The following is a 25,606-nucleotide window of genomic DNA, read 5'->3' as shown; positions in this document are numbered from 1 at the left end:
CACCCCGAAAGGCACTCGGAGCCTCACCGGCTGCCCCGAAAGGCACTCGGAGCCTCCCCGGCCACCCCAAAAGGAACTCGAAGCCTGCTCGGCCTCCCCGAAAGGTACTCGGAGACGGCCCGGCCATCCCAAAAGGCACTTGGAGACTTCCCAGTCGCACCGAAAGGCACTCAGAGCCTCCCCGACCACCCCGAAAGGCACTCGGAGACTCCCCAGCCACCTCGAAAGGCACTCGGAGCGGGCCCGGCCGCCCACAAAGGCACTCGGAGGCCACCCAGCCTCCCCGAAAGGCACTCAGAGCCTCCCCGTCTGCCCCGAAAGGCACTCGGAGCCTCCGCGACCGCCCACAAAGGCACTCGGAGCCTGCCCGGCTGCCCCAAAAGGCACTCGGAGCCTCCCCGGCCACCCCGAAAGGCACTCGGAGCCTCCCCGGCCGCCCCGAAAGGCACTCGAAGCCTCCCCGGCCGCCCACAAAGGCACTCGGAGCCTCCCCGGACGCCCCGAAAGGCACTCGGAGCCTCCACGGCCGCCCCGAAAGGCACTTGGAGCCTCCCCGGCCACCCCCAAAGGCACTCGGAGCCTGCCCGGCCGCCCACAAAGGCACTCAGAGGCGGTCCGGACGCCCCCAAAGGCACTCGGAGCCTTCCCGGCCGCCCACAAAGGCATTCGGAGGCTCCACGGCGGCCCACAAAGGCACTCGGAGCCTCCCCAGATGCCCCGAAAGGCACTCGGAGCCTGCCCGGCCACCCCGAAAGGCACTCGGAGCCTCCCCGGCCGCCCCGAAAGGCACTCGGAGCCTCCCCGGCCGCCCCGAAAGGCACTCGGAGCCGGCTCGGCCACCCCGAAAGGCACTCGGAGCCTCACCGGCTGCCCCGAAAGGCACTCGGAGCCTCCCCGGCCGCCCCGAAAGGCACTCGGAGTGGGCCAGTCACCCCGAAAGGCACTCAGACGCGGCCCGGCCACCCTGAAAGCCACTCGGAGGCGGCCCGGCCCCCCTGAAAGGCACTCGGAGCCTCCCCGGTAGCCCCGAAAGGCACTTGGAGCCTCCCCGGCCACCCCGAAAGGCACTCAGAGCCTCCCCGGCCTCCCACAAAGGCACTCGGAGGCGGCCCGGCCGCACCCAAAGGCACTCGGAGCCTCCCCGGGCACCCCAAAAGGCATTCAGAGCCTCCCGGCCACCCCGAAAGGCACTCGGAACCTCCCCGACTGCCCCGACAGGCACTCGGAGCTGGCCCAGCCTCCCTGAAAGGCACTCGGAGCCTCCCCGGGCACCCCGAAAGGCAATCAGAGCCTCCCCGGCCGCCCACAAAGGCACTCGGAGCCTCCCCGGACGCCCCGAAAGGCACTTGGAGCCTCCCCGGCCGCCCCCAAAGGCACTCGGAGCCTCCCCGACCGCCCCCAAACGCACTCGGAGCCTGCCCGGCCGCCCCGAAAGGCACTCGGAAGCGGCCCGGCCTCCACGAAAGGCACTCGAAGCCTCCCCAGCCTCCCTGAAAGGCTCTCGGAGCCTCCCCGGCCACCCCGAAAGGCACTCGGAGGCGGCCCGGCTGCCCACAAAGGCACTCGGAGCCTGCCCGGCCGCCCCAAAAGGCACTCGGTGCCTCGCCGGCCGCCCCGAAAGGCACTCGGAGGCGACCCGGCCGCCCCCAAAGGCACTCGGAGCCTCCCTGACCGCCCCCAAAGGCACTCAGAGCTTGCCCAGTCGACGCCAAAGGCACTCGGAGGCGGCCCGGCCGCCCCCAGAGGCAGTCGGAGGCGGCCCGGCTACCCCAAAAGGCACTCGGAGCCTCCCCGGCCTCCCCAAAAGGCACTCGGAGCCTCCCCGGCCACCCACAAAGGCACTCGGAGCCTCCCCGGCCACCCACAAAGGCACTCGGAGCATCCCCGGCCGCCACGAAAGGCACTCGGAGCCTTCCCGTTCTCTCACAAAGGCATCGGAGCCTCCCTGGCCGCCCCGAAAGGCACTCGGAGGTGGCCGGGTCGCACCAAAAGGCACTTGGAGCTTGCGGGGCCTCCCTGAAAGGCACTCAGAGCCTCCCCGGCCGCCCACAAAGGCACTCGGAGCCTCACCGGCCGCCCCGAAAGGCACTCGGAGGCGGCCCGGTCTCCCCAAAAGGTACTCGGAGTGGGCCCGGCCGCCCTGAAAAGCACTCCGAGTCCCCCCGGCCGCCCACAAAGGCACTCGGGGTGGGCCCGGCCGCCCCAAATGGCACTCGGAGGCTGCCCGGCTGCCCCGAAAGGCACTCGGAGCCTCCCCAGCCTCCCCGAAAGGCACTCGGAGCCTCCCCGGCCGCCCCGAAAGGCACTCGGAGGCGGCCCGGCTGCCCCAAAGGGCACTCGGAGCGTGACAGGCCTCCCCGAAAGGCACTCGGAGCGTGACCGGCCTCCCCGAAAGGCACTCGGAGCCTCCCCGGCCGCCCTGAAAGGCACTCAGAGCCTCCCCGGCCTCCACGAAGGCACTCGAAGCCTCCCCAGCCTCCCCGAAAGGCTCTCGGAGCCTCCCCGGCCACCCCGAAGGGCACTCGGAGCCTCCCCGGCTGCCCCGAAAGGCACTCGGAGCCTCCCCGGCCGCCCACAAAGGCACTCGGAGCCTGCCCGGCTGCCCCGAAAGGCACTCGGAGCCTCCCCAGACACCCCGAAAGGCACTCGCAGCGGGCTGGCCGCCCCGAAAGGCACTCGGAGCTTGCGCGGCCGCCCCCAAAGGCACTCGGAGCCTCCCCGGCCTCCCCCAAAGGCACTCGAAGCCTCCCCAGCCTCCCCGAAAGGCACTCGGAGCCTCCCCGGCCACCCCGAAGGGCACTCGGAGCCTCCCCGGCTGCCCCGAAAGGCACTCGGAGCCTGCCCGCCCTCCCACAAAGGCACTCGGAGCCTGCCCGGCCTCCCCGAAAGGCTCTCGGAGCCTCCCCGGCCGCCCCGAAAGGCACTCGGAGCCTCCCCGGCCGCCCCGAAAGGCACTCGGAGCCGGCTCGGCCACCCCGAAAGGCACTCGGAGCCTCACCGGCTGCCCCGAAAGGCACTCTGAGCCTCCCCGGCCACCCCAAAAGGAACTCGAAGCCTGCTCGGCCTCCCCGAAAGGTACTCGGAGACGGCCCAGCCATCCCAAAAGGCACTTGGAGACTTCCCAGTCGCACCGAAAGGCACTCAGAGCCTCCCCGACCACCCCGAAAGGCACTCGGAGACTCCCCAGCCACCTCGAAAGGCACTCCGAGCGGGCCCGGCCGCCCACAAAGGCACTCGGAGGCCACCCAGCCTCCCCGAAAGGCACTCAGAGCCTCCCCGTCCGCCCCGAAAGGCACTCGGAGCCTCCCCGGCCGCACACAAAGGCACTCAGAGCCTCCCCGGCCACCCCGAAAGGCACTTGGAGCCTCCCCGGCCACCCCGAAAGGCACTCGGAACCTGCCCGGCCTCCCCGAAAGGCACTCGGAGGTGGCCCGGCCGCACCGAAAGGCACTCGGAGCCTCCCCGGCCGCACACAAAGGCACTCGGAGGTGGCCCGGCCGCACCCAAAGGCACTCGGAGGCGGCCCGGCCGCACACAAAGGCACTCGGAGCCTCCCCGGACACCCCGAAAGGCACTCGGAGCCTCCCTGGCCGCCCCCAAAGGCACTTGGAGGTGGCCCGGACTCCCCGAAAGGCACTCGGAGCCTCCGCAGACGCCCCGAAAGGCACTCGGAGCCTCCCCGGTCGCCCACAAAGGCACTCAGAGGTGGCCCGGCCGCCCCGAAAGGCACTAGGAGTGCCCCGGCGGCCCCAAAAGGCACTCAGAGCCTGCCCGGCTGCCCCGAAAGGCACTCGGAGCCTCCCCGGCCGCCCCGAAAGGCACTCGGAGCCTCCGCGACCGCCCACAAAGGCACTCGGAGGCCGCCCAGCCTCCCCGAAAGGCACTCAGAGCCTCCCCGTCCGCCCCGAAAGGCACTCGGAGTCTCCCCGGCCACCCACAAAGGCACTCGGAGCCTCCCCGGCCGCACCCAAAGGCACTCGGAGTCTCCCCGGCCGCCCCGAAAGGCACTCAGAGGTAGTCTGGCCATCCCGAAAGGCACTCGGAGCCTCCCCGGCCACCCCGAAAGGCACTCGGAGCCTCCCTGGCCACCCCAAAAGGAACTTGGAGCCTTCTCAGCCTCCCCGAAAGGCACTCGGAGCCTCCACGACCGCCCACAAAGGCACTCGGAGACTCCCCAGCCACCTCGAAAGGCACTCGGAGCCGGCCCGGCCGCCCACAAAGGCACTCGGAGGCCGCCCAGCCTCCCCGAAAGGCACTCAGAGCCTCCCTCTCCGCCCCGAAAGGCACTCGGAGCCTCCGCAACCGCCCACAAAGGCACTCGGAGGCCGCCCAGCCTCCCCGAAAGGCACTCAGAGCCTCCCCGTCTGCCCCGAAAGGCACTCGGAGCCTCTGCGACCACCCACAAAGGCACTCGGAGGCCGCCCAGCCTCCCCGAAAGGCACTCAGAGCCTCCCCGTCCGCCCCGAAAGGCACTCGGAGCCTCCCCGGCCGCACCCAAAGGCACTCGGAGGCGGCCCGGCCGCCCCGAAAGGCACTCGGAGCCTCCCCGGCCGCACACAAAGGCACTCGGAGCCTCCCCGGCCACCCCAAAAGGCATTCGGAGCTGGCCCGGCCACCCCGAAAGGCACTCGGATCTGGCCCGGCCGCCCCGAAAGGCACTTGGAGGTGGCCCGGACTCCCCGAAAGGCACTCGGAGCCTGCCCGGCCGCACCGAAAGGCACTCGGAGCCTCCCCGGTAGCCCCGAAAGGCACTTGGAGCCTCCCCGGCCACCCCGAAAGGCACTCAGAGCCTCCCCGGCCTCCCACAAAGGCACTCGGAGGCGGCCCGGCCGCACCCAAAGGCACTCGGAGCCTCCCCGGCTGCCCCGAAAGGCACTCAGAGGTAGGATGGCCATCCCGAAAGGCACTCGGAGCCTCCCCGGCCACCCCGAAAGGCACTCAGAGCCTCCCTGGCCACCCCAAAAGGAACTTGGAGCCTGCTCAGCCTCCCCGAAAGGCACTCGGAGCCTCCCCGGCCACCCCGAAACGCACTCGGAACCTGCCCGGCCTCCCCGAAAGGCACTCGGAGGTGGCCCGGCCGCACCGAAAGGCACTCGGAGCCTCCCCGGCCGCACCCAAAGGCACTCGGAGGTGGCCCGGCCGCACCCAAAGGCACTCGGAGGCGGCCCGGCCGCACACAAAGGCACTCGGAGCCTCCCCGGACACCCCGAAAGGCACTCGGATCCGGCCCGGCCGCCCCGAAAGGCACTTGGAGGTGGCCCGGACTCCCCAAAAGGCACTCAGAGCCTGCCCGGCTGCCCCGAAAGGCACTCGGAGCCTCCCCGGCCGCCCCGAAAGGCACTCGGAGCCTCCGCGACCGCCCACAAAGGCACTCGGAGGCCGCCCAGCCTCCCCGAAAGGCACTCAGAGCCTCCCCGTCCGCCCCGAAAGGCACTCGGAGTCTCCCCGGCCACCCACAAAGGCACTCGGAGCCTCCCCGGCCGCACCCAAAGGTACTCGGAGTCTCCCCGGCCGCCCCGAAAGGCACTCAGAGGTAGTCTGGCCATCCCGAAAGGCACTCGGAGCCTCCCCGGCCACCCCGAAAGGCACTCGGAGCCTCCCTGGCCACCCCAAAAGGAACTTGGAGCCTGCTCAGCCTCCCCGAAAGGCACTCGGAGCCTCCACGACCGCCCACAAAGGCACTCGGAGACTCCCCAGCCACCTCGAAAGGCACTCGGAGCCGGCCCGGCCGCCCACAAAGGCACTTGGAGGCCACCCAGCCTCCCCGAAAGGCACTCAGAGCCTCCCTCTCCGCCCCGAAAGGCACTCGGAGCCTCCGCGACCGCCCACAAAGGCACTCGGAGGCCGCCCAGCCTCCCCGAAAGGCACTCAGAGCCTCCCCGTCTGCCCCGAAAGGCACTCGGAGCCTCCGCGACCACCCACAAAGGCACTCGGAGGCCGCCCAGCCTCCCCGAAAGGCACTCAGAGCCTCCGCGACCGCCCCGAAAGGCACTCGGAGACTCCCCGGCCGCACCCAAAGGCACTCGGATCCGGCCCGGCCACCCCGAAAGGCACTCGGAGGCGGCCCGGCCGCACACAAAGGCACTCGGAGCCTCCCCGGCCACCCCAAAAGGCATTCGGAGCAGGCCCGGCCACCCCGAAAGGCAATCGGATCCGGCCAGGCCGCCTCGAAAGGCACTTGGAGGCAGCCCGGCCGCCCCGAAAGACACTCGGAGCCTGCCCGGCCACCGTGAAAGGCACTCGGAGCCTCTCCGGCCACCCACAAAGGCACTCGGAGCCGGCTCGGCCACCCCGAAAGGCACTCGGAGCCTCACCGGCTGCCCCGAAAGGCACTCGGAGCCTCCCCGGCCACCCCAAGGAGCGGGCCCGGCCGCCCACAAAGGCACTCGGAGGCGGCCCGGCCACCCCGAAAGGCACTCGGAGCCTCCCCGGCCACCCACAAAGGCACTCGGAGCCTCACCGGCCGCCCCTAAAGGCACTCAGAGCCGGCCCGGCCGCCCCCAAAGGCACTCGGAGACTGCCCGGGCACCCCGAAAGGAACTCGGAGCCTCCCCGGCCGCCCCGAAAGGCAGTCGCAGCCTGCCCGGCCGCCCCAACAGGCACTCAGAGCCTGCCCGGCCGCCCCGAAAGGCACTCGGAGCCTCCCCGGCCGCCCACAAAGGCACTCGGAGCCTCCCCGGCCGCACACAAAGGCACTCGGAGGCGGCCGAGCGTCCCCGCCACGAAAGGCACTCGGAGCCTGCCCGGCCGCCCTGAAAGGCACTCGGAGCCTCCCCGGCCGCCCCGAAAAGCACTCAGAGGTAGTCTGGCCATCCCGAAAGGCACTCGGAGCCTCCCCGGCCACCCCGAAAGGCACTCGGAGCCTCCCTGGCCACCCCAAAAGGAACTTGGAGCCTGCTCAGCCTCCCCAAAAGGCACTCGGAGACTCCGCGACCGCCCACAAAGGCACTCGGAGCCTCCCCGGCCACCCACAAAGGCACTCGGACGCGGCCCGGCCTCCCCAAAAGGCACTCGAAGCCTGCCTGGCCGCCCCGAAAGGCACTCGGAGCCTCCCCGGCCTCCCCGAAAGGCACTCAGAGCCTCGCCGGCCGCCCCGAAAGGCACTTCGAGCCGGCCCGGCCTCCCCCAAAGGCACTCGGAGGCTCCCCGGCCTCCCCGAAAGGCACTCGGAGCCTCCCCGGCCGCCCCGAAAGGCACTCGGAGCCTCCCCGGCCGCCCCGAAAGGCACTCGGAGGAGGCCCGGCCGCCCCGAAAGGCACTCGGAGCCTCCCCGGCCGCCCCGAAAGGCACTCGGAGCCGGCTCGGCCACCCCGAAAGGCACTCGGAGCCTCACCGGCTGCCCCGAAAGGCACTCTGAGCCTCCCCGGCCACCCCAAAAGGAACTCGAAGCCTGCTCGGCCTCCCCGAAAGGTACTCGGAGACGGCCCGGCCATCCCAAAAGGCACTTGGAGACTTCCCAGTCGCACCGAAAGGCACTCAGAGCCTCCCCGACCACCCCGAAAGGCACTCGGAGACTCCCCAGCCACCTCGAAAGGCACTCGGAGCGGGCCCGGCCGCCCACAAAGGCACTCGGAGGCCACCCAGCCTCCCCGAAAGGCACTCAGAGCCTCCCCGTCCGCCCCGAAAGGCACTCGGAATCTCCCCGGACACCCACAAAGGCACTCGGAGCCTCCCCGGCCGCACACAAAGGCACTCAGAGCCTCCCCGGCCACCCCGAAAGGCACTCGGAGCCTCCCCGGCCACCCCGAAACGCACTCGGAACCTGCCCGGCCTCCCCGAAAGGCACTCGGAGGTGGCCCGGCCGCACCGAAAGGCACTCGGAGCCTCCCCGGCCGCACCCAAAGGCACTCGGAGGTGGCCCGGACGCACCCAAAGGCACTCGGAGGCGGCCCGGCCGCACACAAAGGCACTCGGAGCCTCCCCGGACACCCCGAAAGGCACTCGGATCCGGCCCGGCCGCCCCGAAAGGCACTTGGAGGTGGCCCGGACTCCCCGAAAGGCACTCGGAGCCTCCCCGGCCACCCCGAAAGGCACTCGGAGCCTCCCCGGTCGCCCCGAAAGGCACTCAGAGGTGGCCCGGCCGCCCCGAAAGGCACTCGGAGTGCCCCGGTCGCCCCAAAAGGCACTCAGAGCCTGCCCGGCTGCCCCGAAAGGCACTCGGAGCCTCCCCGGCCGCCCCGAAAGGCACTCGGAGCCTCCGCGACCGCCCACAAAGGCACTCGGAGGCCGCCCAGCCTCCCCGAAAGGCACTCAGAGCCTCCCCAGTAGCCCCGAAAGGCACTCGGAGTCTCCCCGGCCACCCACAAAGGCACTCGGAGCCTCCCCGGCCGCACCCAAAGGCACTCGGAGCCTCCCCGGCCGCCCCGAAAGGCACTCAGAGGTAGTCTGGCCATCCCGAAAGGCACTCGGAGCCTCCCCGGCCACCCCGAAAGGCACTCGGAGCCTCCCTGGCCACCCCAAAAGGAACTTGGAGCCTGCTCAGCCTCCCCGAAAGGCACTCGGAGCCTCCACGACCGCCCACAAAGGCACTCGGAGACTCCCCAGCCACCTCGAAAGGCACTCGGAGCGGGCCCGGCCACCCACAAAGGCACTCGGAGTCCACCCAGCCTCCCCGAAAGGCACTCAGAGCCTCCCTGTCCGCCCCGAAAGGCACTCGGAGCCTCCGCGACCGCCCACAAAGGCACTCGGAGGCCGCCCAGCCTCCCCGAAAGGCACTCAGAGCCTCCCCGTCTGCCCCGAAAGGCACTCGGAGCCTCTGCGACCACCCACAAAGGCACTCGGAGGCCGCCCAGCCTCCCCGAAAGGCACTCAGAGCCTCCCCGTCCGCCCCGAAAGGCACTGGGAGCCTCCCCGGCCGCACCCAAAGGCACTCGGAGGCGGCCCGGCCGCCCCGAAAGGCACTCGGAGCCTCCCCGGCCGCACACAAAGGCACTCGGAGCCTCCCCGGCCACCCCAAAAGGCATTCGGAGCTGGCCCGGCCACCCCGAAAGGCACTCGGATCTGGCCCGGCCGCCCCGAAAGGCACTTGGAGGTGGCCCGGACTCCCCGAAAGGCACTCGGAGCCTGCCCGGCCGCACCGAAAGGCACTCGGAGCCTCCCCGGTAGCCCCGAAAGGCACTTGGAGCCTCCCCGGCCGCCCCGAAAGGCACTCAGAGCCTCGCCGGCCTCCCACAAAGGCACTCGGAGGCGGCCCGGCCGCACCCAAAGGCACTCGGAGCCTCCCCGGCTGCCCCGAAAGGCACTCAGAGGTAGGATGGCCATCCCGAAAGGCACTCGGAGCCTCCCCGGCCACCCCGAAAGGCACTCGGAGCCTCCCTGGCCACCCCAAAAGGAACTTGGAGCCTGCTCAGCCTCCCCGAAAGGCACTCGGAGCCTCCCCGGTCGCCCACAAACGCACTCGGAGCCTCCCCAGCCACCCACAAAGGCACTCGGAGGCGGCCCGGCCGCCCCGAAAGGCACTCGGAGCCTCCCCAGTAGCCCCGAAAGGCACTCGGAGCCTCCCCAACCACCCCGAAAGGCACTCGGAGACTCCCCAACCACCTCGAAAGGCATTCGAAGCCGGCCCGGCCGCCCACAAAGGCACTCGGAGGCCGCCCAGCCTCCCCGAAAGGCACTCAGAGCCTCCCCGGTAGCCCCGAAAGGCACTCGGAGTCTCCCCGGCCACCCACAAAGGCACTCGGAGCCTCCCCGGCCGCACCCAAAGGCACTCGGAGCCTCCCCGGCCGCCCCGAAAGGCACTCAGAGGTAGTCTGGCCATCCCGAAAGGCACTCGGAGCCTCCCCGGCCACCCCGAAAGGCACTCGGAGCCTCCCTGGCCACCCCAAAAGGAACTTGGAGCCTGCTCAGCCTCCCCGAAAGGCACTAGGAGCCTCCACGACCGCCCACAAAGGCACTCGGAGCCTCCCCAGCCACCCACAAAGGCACTCGGAGCGAGCCCGGCCCCCCCGAAAGGCACTCGGAGCCTCCCCGGCCACCCCAAAAGGCATTCGGAGCTGGCCCGGCCACCCCGAAAGGCACTCGGATCCGGCCCGGCCGCCCCGAAAGGCACTTGGAGGTGGCCCGGACTCCCCGAAAGGCACTCGGAGCCTCCGCAGAAGCCCCGAAAGGCACTCGGAGCCTCCCCGACCGCCCCGAAAGGCACTCAGAGGTGGCCCGGCCGCCCCGAAAGGCACTCGGAGCCTCCCCAGCCTCCCCAAAAGGCACTCAGAGCCTCCCCGGCTGCCCCGAAAGGCACTCGGAGCCTCCCCGGCCGCCCCGAAAGGCACTCGGAGCATCCCCGGCCACCCACAAAGGCACTCGGAGCCTGCCTGGCCACCCCGAAAGGCACTTGGAGCCTCCCCGGCCTCCCCGAAAGGCACTCGGAGCCTCGCCGGCTGCCCCAAAAGGCACTCGGAGCCTCCCCGGCCTCCCCGAAAGGCACTCGGAGCCTCCCCGGCCTCCCCGAAACGCACTCGGAGCCTCCCCGGCCGCCCCGAAAGCCACTCGGAGCCTGCCTGACCGCACCGAAAGGCACTCGGAGCCTCCCCGGCCGCCCCAAAAGGCACTCAGAGCCTCCCCGGCCTCCCACAAAGGCACTCGGAGGCGGCCCGGCCGCACCCAAAGGCACTCGGAGCCTCCCCGGCCGCCCCGAAAGGCACTCAGAGGTAGTCTGGCCATCCCGAAAGGCACTCGGAGCCTCCCCGGCCACCCCGAAAGGCACTCGGAGCCTCCCTGGCCACCCCAAAAGGAACTTGGAGCCTGCTCAGCCTCCCCAAAAGGCACTCGGAGACTCCGCGACCGCCCACAAAGGCACTCGGAGCCTCCCCAGCCACCCACAAAGGCACTCGGAGGCGGCCCGGCCTCCCCAAAAGGCACTCGAAGCCTCCCTGGCCGCCCACAAAGGCACTCGGAGCCTCCCCGGCCTCCCCGAAAGGCACTCAGAGCCTCGCCGGCCGCCCCGAAAGGCACTTCGAGCCGGCCCGGCCGCCCCGGAAAGGCACTCGGAGCCTCCCCGGCCTCCCCGAAAGGCACTCGGAGCCTCCCCGGCCACCCCGAAAGGCACTCGGAGCCTCCCCGGCCGCCCCAAAAGGCACTCGGAGGAGGCCCGGCCGCCCGGAAAGGCACTCGGAGCCTCCCCGGCCACCCACAAAGGCACTCGGAGCCGGCTCGGCCACCCCGAAAGGCACTCGGAGCCTCACCGGCTGCCCCGAAAGGCACTCGGAGCCTCCCCGGCCACCCCAAAAGGAACTCGAAGCCTGCTCGGCCTCCCCGAAAGGTACTCGGAGACGGCCCGGCCATCCCAAAAGGCACTTGGAGACTTCCCAGTCGCACCGAAAGGCACTCAGAGCCTCCCCGACCACCCCGAAAGGCACTCGGAGACTCCCCAGCCACCTCGAAAGGCACTCGGAGCGGGCCCGGCCGCCCACAAAGGCACTCGGAGGCCACCCAGCCTCCCCGAAAGGCACTCAGAGCCTCCCCGTCTGCCCCGAAAGGCACTCGGAGCCTCCGCGACCGCCCACAAAGGCACTCGGAGCCTGCCCGGCTGCCCCAAAAGGCACTCGGAGCCTCCCCGGCCACCCCGAAAGGCACTCGGAGCCTCCCCGGCCGCCCCGAAAGGCACTCGAAGCCTCCCCGGCCGCCCACAAAGGCACTCGGAGCCTCCCCGGACGCCCCGAAAGGCACTCGGAGCCTCCACGGCCGCCCCGAAAGGCACTTGGAGCCTCCCCGGCCACCCCCAAAGGCACTCGGAGCCTGCCCGGCCGCCCACAAAGGCACTCAGAGGCGGTCCGGACGCCCCCAAAGGCACTCGGAGCCTTCCCGGCCGCCCACAAAGGCACTCGGAGGCTCCACGGCGGCCCACAAAGGCACTCGGAGCCTCCCCAGATGCCCCGAAAGGCACTCGGAGCCTGCCCGGCCACCCCGAAAGGCACTCGGAGCCTCCCCGGCCGCCCCGAAAGGCACTCGGAGCCTCCCCGGCCGCCCCGAAAGGCACTCGGAGCCGGCTCGGCCACCCCGAAAGGCACTCGGAGCCTCACCGGCTGCCCCGAAAGGCACTCGGAGCCTCCCCGGCCGCCCCGAAAGGCACTCGGAGTGGGCCAGTCACCCCGAAAGGCACTCAGACGCGGCCCGGCCACCCTGAAAGCCACTCGGAGGCGGCCCGGCCCCCCTGAAAGGCACTCGGAGCCTCCCCGGTAGCCCCGAAAGGCACTTGGAGCCTCCCCGGGCACCCCGAAAGGCACTCAGAGCCTCCCCGGCCTCCCACAAAGGCACTCGGAGGCGGCCCGGCCGCACCCAAAGGCACTCGGAGCCTCCCCGGGCACCCCAAAAGGCATTCAGAGCCTCCCGGCCACCCCGAAAGGCACTCGGAACCTCCCCGACTGCCCCGACAGGCACTCGGAGCTGGCCCAGCCTCCCTGAAAGGCACTCGGAGCCTCCCCGGGCACCCCGAAAGGCAATCAGAGCCTCCCCGGCCGCCCACAAAGGCACTCGGAGCCTCCCCGGACGCCCCGAAAGGCACTTGGAGCCTCCCCGGCCGCCCCCAAAGGCACTCGGAGCCTCCCCGACCGCCCCCAAACGCACTCGGAGCCTGCCCGGCCGCCCCGAAAGGCACTCGGAAGCGGCCCGGCCTCCACGAAAGGCACTCGAAGCCTCCCCAGCCTCCCTGAAAGGCTCTCGGAGCCTCCCCGGCCACCCACAAAGGCACTCGGAGGCGGCCCGGCTGCCCACAAAGGCACTCGGAGCCTGCCCGGCCGCCCCAAAAGGCACTCGGTGCCTCGCCGGCCGCCCCGAAAGGCACTCGGAGGCGACCCGGCCGCCCCCAAAGGCACTCGGAGCCTCCCTGACCGCCCCCAAAGGCACTCAGAGCTTGCCCAGTCGACGCCAAAGGCACTCGGAGGCGGCCCGGCCGCCCCCAGAGGCAGTCGGAGGCGGCCCGGCTACCCCAAAAGGCACTCGGAGCCTCCCCGGCCTCCCCAAAAGGCACTCGGAGCCTCCCCGGCCACCCACAAAGGCACTCGGAGCCTCCCCGGCCACCCACAAAGGCACTCGGAGCATCCCCGGCCGCCACGAAAGGCACTCGGAGCCTTCCCGTTCTCTCACAAAGGCATCGGAGCCTCCCTGGCCGCCCCGAAAGGCACTCGGAGGTGGCCGGGTCGCACCAAAAGGCACTTGGAGCTTGCGGGGCCTCCCTGAAAGGCACTCAGAGCCTCCCCGGCCGCCCACAAAGGCACTCGGAGCCTCACCGGCCGCCCCGAAAGGCACTCGGAGGCGGCCCGGTCTCCCCAAAAGGTACTCGGAGTGGGCCCGGCCGCCCTGAAAAGCACTCCGAGTCCCCCCGGCCGCCCACAAAGGCACTCGGGGTGGGCCCGGCCGCCCCAAATGGCACTCGGAGGCTGCCCGGCTGCCCCGAAAGGCACTCGGAGCCTCCCCAGCCTCCCCGAAAGGCACTCGGAGCCTCCCCGGCCGCCCCGAAAGGCACTCGGAGGCGGCCCGGCTGCCCCAAAGGGCACTCGGAGCGTGACAGGCCTCCCCGAAAGGCACTCGGAGCGTGACCGGCCTCCCCGAAAGGCACTCGGAGCCTCCCCGGCCGCCCTGAAAGGCACTCAGAGCCTCCCCGGCCTCCACGAAGGCACTCGAAGCCTCCCCAGCCTCCCCGAAAGGCTCTCGGAGCCTCCCCGGCCACCCCGAAGGGCACTCGGAGCCTCCCCGGCTGCCCCGAAAGGCACTCGGAGCCTCCCCGGCCGCCCACAAAGGCACTCGGAGCCTGCCCGGCTGCCCCGAAAGGCACTCGGAGCCTCCCCAGACACCCCGAAAGGCACTCGCAGCGGGCTGGCCGCCCCGAAAGGCACTCGGAGCTTGCGCGGCCGCCCCCAAAGGCACTCGGAGCCTCCCCGGCCTCCCCCAAAGGCACTCGAAGCCTCCCCAGCCTCCCCGAAAGGCACTCGGAGCCTCCCCGGCCACCCCGAAGGGCACTCGGAGCCTCCCCGGCTGCCCCGAAAGGCACTCGGAGCCTGCCCGCCCTCCCACAAAGGCACTCGGAGCCTGCCCGGCCTCCCCGAAAGGCTCTCGGAGCCTCCCCGGCCGCCCCGAAAGGCACTCGGAGCCTCCCCGGCCGCCCCGAAAGGCACTCGGAGCCGGCTCGGCCACCCCGAAAGGCACTCGGAGCCTCACCGGCTGCCCCGAAAGGCACTCTGAGCCTCCCCGGCCACCCCAAAAGGAACTCGAAGCCTGCTCGGCCTCCCCGAAAGGTACTCGGAGACGGCCCAGCCATCCCAAAAGGCACTTGGAGACTTCCCAGTCGCACCGAAAGGCACTCAGAGCCTCCCCGACCACCCCGAAAGGCACTCGGAGACTCCCCAGCCACCTCGAAAGGCACTCCGAGCGGGCCCGGCCGCCCACAAAGGCACTCGGAGGCCACCCAGCCTCCCCGAAAGGCACTCAGAGCCTCCCCGTCCGCCCCGAAAGGCACTCGGAGCCTCCCCGGCCGCACACAAAGGCACTCAGAGCCTCCCCGGCCACCCCGAAAGGCACTTGGAGCCTCCCCGGCCACCCCGAAAGGCACTCGGAACCTGCCCGGCCTCCCCGAAAGGCACTCGGAGGTGGCCCGGCCGCACCGAAAGGCACTCGGAGCCTCCCCGGCCGCACACAAAGGCACTCGGAGGTGGCCCGGCCGCACCCAAAGGCACTCGGAGGCGGCCCGGCCGCACACAAAGGCACTCGGAGCCTCCCCGGACACCCCGAAAGGCACTCGGAGCCTCCCTGGCCGCCCCCAAAGGCACTTGGAGGTGGCCCGGACTCCCCGAAAGGCACTCGGAGCCTCCGCAGACGCCCCGAAAGGCACTCGGAGCCTCCCCGGTCGCCCACAAAGGCACTCAGAGGTGGCCCGGCCGCCCCGAAAGGCACTAGGAGTGCCCCGGCGGCCCCAAAAGGCACTCAGAGCCTGCCCGGCTGCCCCGAAAGGCACTCGGAGCCTCCCCGGCCGCCCCGAAAGGCACTCGGAGCCTCCGCGACCGCCCACAAAGGCACTCGGAGGCCGCCCAGCCTCCCCGAAAGGCACTCAGAGCCTCCCCGTCCGCCCCGAAAGGCACTCGGAGTCTCCCCGGCCACCCACAAAGGCACTCGGAGCCTCCCCGGCCGCACCCAAAGGCACTCGGAGTCTCCCCGGCCGCCCCGAAAGGCACTCAGAGGTAGTCTGGCCATCCCGAAAGGCACTCGGAGCCTCCCCGGCCACCCCGAAAGGCACTCGGAGCCTCCCTGGCCACCCCAAAAGGAACTTGGAGCCTTCTCAGCCTCCCCGAAAGGCACTCGGAGCCTCCACGACCGCCCACAAAGGCACTCGGAGACTCCCCAGCCACCTCGAAAGGCACTCGGAGCCGGCCCGGCCGCCCACAAAGGCACTCGGAGGCCGCCCAGCCTCCCCGAAAGGCACTCAGAGCCTCCCTCTCCGCCCCGAAAGGCACTCGGAGCCTCCGCAACCGCCCACAAAGGCACTCGGAGGCCGCCCAGCCTCCCCGAAAGGCACTCAGAGCCTCCCCGTCTGCCCCGAAAGGCACTCGGAGCCTCTGCGACCACCCACAAAGGCACTCGGAGGCCGCCCAGCCTCCCCGAAAGGCACTCAGAGCCTCCCCGTCCGCCCCGAAAGGCACTCGGAGCCTCCCCGGCCGCACCCAAAGGCACTCGGAGGCGGCCCGGCCGCCCCGAAAGGCACTCGGAGCCTCCCCGGCCGCACACAAAGGCACTCGGAGCCTCCCCGGCCACCCCAAAAGGCATTCGGAGCTGGCCCGGCCACCCCGAAAGGCACTCGGATCTGGCCCGGCCGCCCCGAAAGGCACTTGGAGGTGGCCCGGACTCCCCGAAAGGCACTCGGAGCCTGCCCGGCCGCACCGAAAGGCACTCGGAGCCTCCCCGGTAGCCCCGAAAGGCACTTGGAGCCTCCCCGGCCACCCCGAAAGGCACTCAGAGCCTCCCCGGCCTCCCACAAAGGCACTCGGAGGCGGCCCGGCCGCACCCAAAGGCACTCGGAGCCTCCCCGGCTGCCCCGAAAGGCACTCAGAGGTAGGATGGCCATCCCGAAAGGCACTCGGAGCCTCCCCGGCCACCCCGAAAGGCACTCAGAGCCTCCCTGGCCACCCCAAAAGGAACTTGGAGCCTGCTCAGCCTCCCCGAAAGGCACTCGGAGCCTCCCCGGCCACCCCGAAACGCACTCGGAACCTGCCCGGCCTCCCCGAAAGGCACTCGGAGGTGGCCCGGCCGCACCGAAAGGCACTCGGAGCCTCCCCGGCCGCACCCAAAGGCACTCGGAGGTGGCCCGGCCGCACCCAAAGGCACTCGGAGGCGGCCCGGCCGCACACAAAGGCACTCGGAGCCTCCCCGGACACCCCGAAAGGCACTCGGATCCGGCCCGGCCGCCCCGAAAGGCACTTGGAGGTGGCCCGGACTCCCCGAAAGGCACTCGGAGCCTCCGCAGACGCCCCGAAAGGCACTCGGAGCCTCCCCGGTCGCCCCGAAAGGCACTCAGAGGTGGCCCGGCCGCCCCGAAAGGCACTCGGAGTGCCCCGGTCGCCCCAAAAGGCACTCAGAGCCTGCCCGGCTGCCCCGAAAGGCACTCGGAGCCTCCCCGGCCGCCCCGAAAGGCACTCGGAGCCTCCGCGACCGCCCACAAAGGCACTCGGAGGCCGCCCAGCCTCCCCGAAAGGCACTCAGAGCCTCCCCGTCCGCCCCGAAAGGCACTCGGAGTCTCCCCGGCCACCCACAAAGGCACTCGGAGCCTCCCCGGCCGCACCCAAAGGTACTCGGAGTCTCCCCGGCCGCCCCGAAAGGCACTCAGAGGTAGTCTGGCCATCCCGAAAGGCACTCGGAGCCTCCCCGGCCACCCCGAAAGGCACTCGGAGCCTCCCTGGCCACCCCAAAAGGAACTTGGAGCCTGCTCAGCCTCCCCGAAAGGCACTCGGAGCCTCCACGACCGCCCACAAAGGCACTCGGAGACTCCCCAGCCACCTCGAAAGGCACTCGGAGCCGGCCCGGCCGCCCACAAAGGCACTTGGAGGCCACCCAGCCTCCCCGAAAGGCACTCAGAGCCTCCCTCTCCGCCCCGAAAGGCACTCGGAGCCTCCGCGACCGCCCACAAAGGCACTCGGAGGCCGCCCAGCCTCCCCGAAAGGCACTCAGAGCCTCCCCGTCTGCCCCGAAAGGCACTCGGAGCCTCCGCGACCACCCACAAAGGCACTCGGAGGCCGCCCAGCCTCCCCGAAAGGCACTCAGAGCCTCCGCGACCGCCCCGAAAGGCACTCGGAGACTCCCCGGCCGCACCCAAAGGCACTCGGATCCGGCCCGGCCGCCCCGAAAGGCACTCGGAGGCGGCCCGGCCGCACACAAAGGCACTCGGAGCCTCCCCGGCCACCCCAAAAGGCATTCGGAGCAGGCCCGGCCACCCCGAAAGGCAATCGGATCCGGCCAGGCCGCCTCGAAAGGCACTTGGAGGCAGCCCGGCCGCCCCGAAAGACACTCGGAGCCTGCCCGGCCACCGTGAAAGGCACTCGGAGCCTCTCCGGCCACCCACAAAGGCACTCGGAGCCGGCTCGGCCACCCCGAAAGGCACTCGGAGCCTCACCGGCTGCCCCGAAAGGCACTCGGAGCCTCCCCGGCCACCCCAAGGAGCGGGCCCGGCCGCCCACAAAGGCACTCGGAGGCGGCCCGGCCACCCCGAAAGGCACTCGGAGCCTCCCCGGCCACCCACAAAGGCACTCGGAGCCTCACCGGCCGCCCCTAAAGGCACTCAGAGCCGGCCCGGCCGCCCCCAAAGGCACTCGGAGACTGCCCGGGCACCCCGAAAGGAACTCGGAGCCTCCCCGGCCGCCCCGAAAGGCAGTCGCAGCCTGCCCGGCCGCCCCAACAGGCACTCAGAGCCTGCCCGGCCGCCCCGAAAGGCACTCGGAGCCTCCCCGGCCGCCCACAAAGGCACTCGGAGCCTCCCCGGCCGCACACAAAGGCACTCGGAGGCGGCCGAGCGTCCCCGCCACGAAAGGCACTCGGAGCCTGCCCGGCCGCCCTGAAAGGCACTCGGAGCCTCCCCGGCCGCCCCGAAAAGCACTCAGAGGTAGTCTGGCCATCCCGAAAGGCACTCGGAGCCTCCCCGGCCACCCCGAAAGGCACTCGGAGCCTCCCTGGCCACCCCAAAAGGAACTTGGAGCCTGCTCAGCCTCCCCAAAAGGCACTCGGAGACTCCGCGACCGCCCACAAAGGCACTCGGAGCCTCCCCGGCCACCCACAAAGGCACTCGGACGCGGCCCGGCCTCCCCAAAAGGCACTCGAAGCCTGCCTGGCCGCCCCGAAAGGCACTCGGAGCCTCCCCGGCCTCCCCGAAAGGCACTCAGAGCCTCGCCGGCCGCCCACAAAGGCACTTCGAGCCGGCCCGGCCTCCCCCAAAGGCACTCGGAGCCTCCCCGGCCTCCCCGAAAGGCACTCGGAGCCTCCCCGGCCGCCCCGAAAGGCACTCGGAGCCTCCCCGGCCGCCCCGAAAGGCACTCGGAGGAGGCCCGGCCGCCCCGAAAGGCACTCGGAGCCTCCCCGGCCGCCCCGAAAGGCACTCGGAGCCGGCTCGGCCACCCCGAAAGGCACTCGGAGCCTCACCGGCTGCCCCGAAAGGCACTCTGAGCCTCCCCGGCCACCCCAAAAGGAACTCGAAGCCTGCTCGGCCTCCCCGAAAGGTACTCGGAGACGGCCCGGCCATCCCAAAAGGCACTTGGAGACTTCCCAGTCGCACCGAAAGGCACTCAGAGCCTCCCCGACCACCCCGAAAGGCACTCGGAGACTCCCCAGCCACCTCGAAAGGCACTCGGAGCGGGCCCGGCCGCCCACAAAGGCACTCGGAGGCCACCCAGCCTCCCCGAAAGGCACTCAGAGCCTCCCCGTCCGCCCCGAAAGGCACTCGGAATCTCCCCGGACACCCACAAAGGCACTCGGAGCCTCCCCGGCCGCACACAAAGGCACTCAGAGCCTCCCCGGCCACCCCGAAAGGCACTCGGAGCCTCCCCGGCCACCCCGAAACGCACTCGGAACCTGCCCGGCCTCCCCGAAAGGCACTCGGAGGTGGCCCGGCCGCACCGAAAGGCACTCGGAGCCTCCCCGGCCGCACCCAAAGGCACTCGGAGGTGGCCCGGACGCACCCAAAGGCACTCGGAGGCGGCCCGGCCGCACACAAAGGCACTCGGAGCCTCCCCGGACACCCCGAAAGGCACTCGGATCCGGCCCGGCCGCCCCGAAAGGCACTTGGAGGTGGCCCGGACTCCCCGAAAGGCACTCGGAGCCTCCCCGGCCACCCCGAAAGGCACTCGGAGCCTCCCCGGTCGCCCCGAAAGGCACTCAGAGGTGGCCCGGCCGCCCCGAAAGGCACTCGGAGTGCCCCGGTCGCCCCAAAAGGCACTCAGAGCCTGCCCGGCTGCCCCGAAAGGCACTCGGAGCCTCCCCGGCCGCCCCGAAAGGCACTCGGAGCCTCCGCGACCGCCCACAAAGGCACTCGGAGGCCGCCCAGCCTCCCCGAAAGGCACTCAGAGCCTCCCCAGTAGCCCCGAAAGGCACTCGGAGTCTCCCCGGCCACCCACAAAGGCACTCGGAGCCTCCCCGGCCGCACCCAAAGGCACTCGGAGCCTCCCCGGCCGCCCCGAAAGGCACTCAGAGGTAGTCTGGCCATCCCGAAAGGCACTCGGAGCCTCCCCGGCCACCCCGAAAGGCACTCGGAGCCTCCCTGGCCACCCCAAAAGGAACTTGGAGCCTGCTCAGCCTCCCCGAAAGGCACTCGGAGCCTCCACGACCGCCCACAAAGGCACTCGGAGACTCCCCAGCCACCTCGAAAGGCACTCGGAGCGGGCCCGGCCACCCACAAAGGCACTCGGAGTCCACCCAGCCTCCCCGAAAGGCACTCAGAGCCTCCCTGTCCGCCCCGAAAGGCACTCGGAGCCTCCGCGACCGCCCACAAAGGCACTCGGAGGCCGCCCAGCCTCCCCGAAAGGCACTCAGAGCCTCCCCGTCTGCCCCGAAAGGCACTCGGAGCCTCTGCGACCACCCACAAAGGCACTCGGAGGCCGCCCAGCCTCCCCGAAAGGCACTCAGAGCCTCCCCGTCCGCCCCGAAAGGCACTCGGAGCCTCCCCGGCCGCACCCAAAGGCACTCGGAGGCGGCCCGGCCGCCCCGAAAGGCACTCGGAGCCTCCCCGGCCGCACACAAAGGCACTCGGAGCCTCCCCGGCCACCCCAAAAGGCATTCGGAGCTGGCCCGGCCACCCCGAAAGGCACTCGGATCTGGCCCGGCCGCCCCGAAAGGCACTTGGAGGTGGCCCGGACTCCCCGAAAGGCACTCGGAGCCTGCCCGGCCGCACCGAAAGGCACTCGGAGCCTCCCCGGTAGCCCCGAAAGGCACTTGGAGCCTCCCCGGCCGCCCCGAAAGGCACTCAGAGCCTCGCCGGCCTCCCACAAAGGCACTCGGAGGCGGCCCGGCCGCACCCAAAGGCACTCGGAGCCTCCCCGGCTGCCCCGAAAGGCACTCAGAGGTAGGATGGCCATCCCGAAAGGCACTCGGAGCCTCCCCGGCCACCCCGAAAGGCACTCGGAGCCTCCCTGGCCACCCCAAAAGGAACTTGGAGCCTGCTCAGCCTCCCCGAAAGGCACTCGGAGCCTCCCCGGTCGCCCACAAACGCACTCGGAGCCTCCCCAGCCACCCACAAAGGCACTCGGAGGCGGCCCGGCCACCCCGAAAGGCACTCGGAGCCTCCCTGGCCGCCACGAAAGGCACTCGGAGCCTCGCCGGCCGCCCACAAAGGCACTCGGAGCCTCCCTGGCCGCCCCGAAAGGCACTCGGAGGCGACTGGGCCGCCCCGAAAGGCACTCGGAGCCTCCACGGCCGCCCCGAAAGGCACTCGGAGCCTCCACGGCCGCCCCGAAAGGCACTCGGAGTGGGCCGGGCCGCTCCAAAAGGCACTCGGAGGCGGCCCGGCCGCACCCAAAGGCACTCGGAGGCGGCCCGGCCGCACACAAAGGCACTCGGAGCCTCCCCGGCCACCCCGAAAGGCACTCGGATCCGGCCCGGCCGCCCCGAAAGGCACTTGGAGGTGGCCCGGACTCCCCGAAAGGCACTCGGAGCCTCCCCGGCCACCCACAAAGGCACTCGGAGCCTCCCCGGTCGCCCCGAAAGGCACTCAGAGGTGGCCCGTCCGCCACGAAAGACACTCGCAGTGCCCCGGTCTCCCCAAAAGGCACTCAGAGCCTCCCCGGCTGCCCCAAAAGGCACTCGGAGCCTCCCCGGCCGCCCCGAAAGGCACTCGGAGCATCCCCGGCCACCCACAAAGGCACTGGGAGCCTGCCTGGCTACCCCGAAAGGCACTTGGAGCCTCCCCGGCCTCCCCGAAAGGCACTCAGAGCCTCGCCGGCTGCCCCAAAAGGCACTTGGAGCCGGCCCGGCCGCCCCCAAAGGCACTCGGAGCCTCCCCGGCTGCCCCAAAAGGCACTCGGAGCCTCCCCGGCCACCCCGAAACGCACTCGGAGCCTCCCCGGCCGCCCCGAAAGGCACTCGGAGGCGGCCCGGCCGCCCCGAAAGGCACTCGGAGCCTCCCCAGTAGCCCCGAAAGGCACTCGGAGCCTCCCCAACCACCCCGAAAGGCACTCGGAGACTCCCCAACCACCTCGAAAGGCATTCGAAGCCGGCCCGGCCGCCCACAAAGGCACTCGGAGCCTCCCTGGCCGCCCCGAAAGGCACTCGGAGGCGACTGGGCCGCCCCGAAAGGCACTCGGAGCCTCCACGGCCGCCCCGAAAGGCACTCGGAGCCTCCACGGCCGCCCCGAAAGGCACTCGGAGTGGGCCGGGCCGCTCCAAAAGGCACTCGGAGGCGGCCCGGCCGCACCCAAAGGCACTCGGAGGCGGCCCGGCCGCACACAAAGGCACTCGGAGCCTCCCCGGCCACCCCGAAAGGCACTCGGATCCGGCCCGGCCGCCCCGAAAGGCACTTGGAGGTGGCCCGGACTCCCCGAAAGGCACTCGGAGCCTCCCCGGCCACCCACAAAGGCACTCGGAGCCTCCCCGGTCGCCCCGAAAGGCACTCAGAGGTGGCCCGTCCGCCACGAAAGACACTCGCAGTGCCCCGGTCTCCCCAAAAGGCACTCAGAGCCTCCCCGGCTGCCCCAAAAGGCACTCGGAGCCTCCCCGGCCGCCCCGAAAGGCACTCGGAGCATCCCCGGCCACCCACAAAGGCACTGGGAGCCTGCCTGGCTACCCCGAAAGGCACTTGGAGCCTCCCCGGCCTCCCCGAAAGGCACTCAGAGCCTCGCCGGCTGCCCCAAAAGGCACTTGGAGCCGGCCCGGCCGCCCCCAAAGGCACTCGGAGCCTCCCCGGCTGCCCCAAAAGGCACTCGGAGCCTCCCCGGCCACCCCGAAACGCACTCGGAGCCTCCCCGGCCGCCCCGAAAGGCACTCGGAGGCGGCCCGGCCGCCCCGAAAGGCACTCGGAGCCTCCCCAGTAGCCCCGAAAGGCACTCGGAGACTCCCCAACCACCTCGAAAGGCATTCGAAGCCGGCCCGGCCGCCCACAAAGGCACTCGGAGGCCGCCCAGCCTCCCCGAAAGGCACTCAGAGCCTCCCCGGTAGCCCCGAAAGGCACTCGGAGTCTCCCCGGCCACCCACAAAGGCACTCGGAGCCTCCCCGGCCGCACACAAAGGCACTCGGAGCCTCCCCGGCCGCCCCGAAAGGCACTCAGAGGTAGTCTGGCCATCCCGAAAGGCACTCGGAGCCTCCCCGGCCACCCCGAAAGGCACTCGGAGCCTCCCTGGCCACCCCAAAAGGAACTTGGAGCCTGCTCAGCCTCCCCGAAAGGCACTAGGAGCCTCCACGACCGCCCACAAAGGCACTCGGAGCCTCCCCAGCCACCCACAAAGGCACTCGGAGCGAGCCCGGCCCCCCCGAAAGGCACTCGGAGCCTCCCCGGCCACCCCAAAAGGCATTCGGAGCTGGCCCGGCCACCCCGAAAGGCACTCGGATCCGGCCCGGCCGCCCCGAAAGGCACTTGGAGGTGGCCCGGACTCCCCGAAAGGCACTCGGAGCCTCCGCAGAAGCCCCGAAAGGCACTCGGAGCCTCCCCGACCGCCCCGAAAGGCACTCAGAGGTGGCCCGGCCGCCCCGAAAGGCACTCGGAGCCTCCCCAGCCTCCCCAAAAGGCACTCAGAGCCACCCCGGCTGCCCCGAAAGGCACTCGGAGCCTCCCCGGCCGCCCCGAAAGGCACTCGGAGCATCCCCGGCCACCCACAAAGGCACTCGGAGCCTGCCTGGCCACCCCGAAAGGCACTTGGAGCCTCCCCGGCCTCCCCGAAAGGCACTCGGAGCCTCGCCGGCTGCCCCAAAAGGCACTCGGAGCCTCCCCGGCCTCCCCGAAAGGCACTCGGAGCCTCCCCGGCCTCCCCGAAACGCACTCGGAGCCTCCCCGGCCGCCCCGAAAGCCACTCGGAGCCTGCCTGACCGCACCGAAAGGCACTCGGAGCCTCCCCGGCCGCCCCAAAAGGCACTCAGAGCCTCCCCGGCCTCCCACAAAGGCACTCGGAGGCGGCCCGGCCGCACCCAAAGGCACTCGGAGCCTCCCCGGCCGCCCCGAAAGGCACTCAGAGGTAGTCTGGCCATCCCGAAAGGCACTCGGAGCCTCCCCGGCCACCCCGAAAGGCACTCGGAGCCTCCCTGGCCACCCCAAAAGGAACTTGGAGCCTGCTCAGCCTCCCCAAAAGGCACTCGGAGACTCCGCGACCGCCCACAAAGGCACTCGGAGCCTCCCCAGCCACCCACAAAGGCACTCGGAGGCGGCCCGGCCTCCCCAAAAGGCACTCGAAGCCTCCCTGGCCGCCCACAAAGGCACTCGGAGCCTCCCCGGCCTCCCCGAAAGGCACTCAGAGCCTCGCCGGCCGCCCCGAAAGGCACTTCGAGCCGGCCCGGCCGCCCCGGAAAGGCACTCGGAGCCTCCCCGGCCTCCCCGAAAGGCACTCGGAGCCTCCCCGGCCACCCCGAAAGGCACTCGGAGCCTCGCCGGCCACCCCGAAAGGCACTCGGAGGAGGCCCGGCCGCCCCGAAAGGCACTCGGAGCCTCCCCGGCCACCCACAAAGGCACTCGGAGCCAGCTCGGCCACCCCGAAAGGCACTCGGAGCCTCACCGGCTGCCCCGAAAGGCACTCGGAGCCTCCCCGGCCACCCCAAAAGGAACTCGAAGCCTGCTCGGCCTCCCCGAAAGGTACTCGGAGACGGCCCGGCCATCCCAAAAGGCACTTGGAGACTTCCCAGTCGCACCGAAAGGCACTCAGAGCCTCCCCGACCACCCCGAAAGGCACTCGGAGACTCCCCAGCCACCTCGAAAGGCACTCGGAGCGGGCCCGGCCGCCCACAAAGGCACTCGGAGGCCACCCAGCCTCCCCGAAAGGCACTCAGAGCCTCCCCGTCTGCCCCGAAAGGCACTCGGAGCCTCCGCGACCGCCCACAAAGGCACTCGGAGCCTGCCCGGCTGCCCCAAAAGGCACTCGGAGCCTCCCCAGCCGCCACGAAAGGCACTCGGAGCCTCCCCGGCCGCCCCGAAAGGCACTCGAAGCCTCCCCGGCCGCCCACAAAGGCACTCGGAGCCTCCCCGGACGCCCCGAAAGGCACTCGGAGCCTCCACGGCCGCCCCGAAAGGCACTTGGAGCCTCCCCGGCCACCCCCAAAGGCACTCGGAGCCTGCCCGGCCGCCCACAAAGGCACTCAGAGGCGGTCCGGACGCCCCCAAAGGCACTCGGAGCCTTCCCGGCCGCCCACAAAGGCACTCGGAGGCTCCACGGCGGCCCACAAAGGCACTCGGAGCCTCCCCAGATGCCCCGAAAGGCACTCGGAGCCTGCCCGGCCACCCCGAAAGGCACTCGGAGCCTCCCCGGCCGCCCCGAAAGGCACTCGGAGCCTCCCCGGCCGCCCCGAAAGGCACTCGGAGCCGGCTCGGCCACCCCGAAAGGCACTCGGAGCCTCCCCGGCTGCCCCGAAAGGCACTCGGAGCCTCCCCGGCCGCCCCGAAAGGCACTCGGAGTGGGCCAGTCACCCCGAAAGGCACTCAGAGGCGGCCCGGCCACCCTGAAAGCCACTCGGAGGCGGCCCGGCCCCCCCGAAAGGCACTCGGAGCCTCCCCGGTAGCCCCGAAAGGCACTTGGAGCCTCCCCGGGCACCCCGAAAGGCACTCAGAGCCTCCCCGGCCTCCCACAAAGGCACTCGGAGGCGGCCCGGCCGCACCCAAAGGCACTCGGAGCCTCCCCGGGCACCCCAAAAGGCATTCAGAGCCTCCCGGCCACCCCGAAAGGCACTCGGAACCTCCCCGACTGCCCCGACAGGCACTCGGAGCCGGCCCAGCCTCCCTGAAAGGCACTCGGAGCCTCCCCGGGCACCCCGAAAGGCAATCAGAGCCTCCCCGGCCGCCCACAAAGGCACTCGGAGCCTCCCCGGACGCCCCGAAAGGCACTCGGAGCCTCCCCGGCCGCCCCCAAAGGCACTCGGAGCCTCCCCGACCGCCCCCAAACGCACTCGGAGCCTGCCCGGCCGCCCCGAAAGGCACTCGGAAGCGGCCCGGCCTCCACGAAAGGCACTCGAAGCCTC

This window comes from Struthio camelus, chromosome 9 (assembly GCF_040807025.1).
Source record: "Struthio camelus isolate bStrCam1 chromosome 9, bStrCam1.hap1, whole genome shotgun sequence".
Lineage (NCBI taxonomy): Eukaryota > Metazoa > Chordata > Aves > Struthioniformes > Struthionidae > Struthio > Struthio camelus.
This window is presented reverse-complemented; position numbering follows the sequence as displayed.